General features: G+C 61.3%; 1 protein-coding gene across 1 annotated transcript in view; it reads left to right on the top strand.

Annotated features, from left to right (window-relative positions):
* The window catches only part of NEK6 (NIMA related kinase 6), a 44192-nt gene that overhangs the window by 21881 nt on the left and 21877 nt on the right, over window positions 1-434 (top strand). The window lies entirely within an intron of this gene.

Genomic DNA, 434 nt, shown 5'->3' with positions numbered 1-434 from the left:
GTCCCTGCAGGATGCCCAGTCCCTGCAGGATGCCCAGTCCCTGCAGGCTGTGCTCCCTGCCTGCCTGGCTGTTTACCTGGCACTGCTGCAGGGCTGAGGCAGCTCCCGGGTGCCACAGGCAGGGAGAGCTGGAGAGGGGCTGTGGGACAGGGGAGAGCAATGTGGGGCTAATTAGTTCCTTACACACAAGGCAAGGTTTCATTCCCTTCTGGAAAAAGTCATCTGGCTTCAGCCTGTCCCTGGTAGCTGTGCAGGGCATCAGTGGTTTGGGGGCACAAGGTGATGGGTTTGGGGGCACACCATTCTGCAGAGGGACCAGCCCAGGTTCCATTGACCATCAGTGGGAACAGGAGGTGTGCAGCCCTGTGGGAGCAGGAGGTGTGCAACCCCTGTGGGAGCAGGAGGTGTGCAGCCCTGTGGGAGCAGGAGGTGTG

The sequence above is a fragment of the Corapipo altera genome, unplaced genomic scaffold (assembly GCF_003945725.1).
Source record: "Corapipo altera isolate COAL_440 unplaced genomic scaffold, ASM394572v1 268, whole genome shotgun sequence".
NCBI classification, from domain to species: domain Eukaryota; kingdom Metazoa; phylum Chordata; class Aves; order Passeriformes; family Pipridae; genus Corapipo; species Corapipo altera.
Note: the sequence above shows the minus strand (reverse complement) of the source record. Positions and strands in the feature narration are given on the sequence as shown.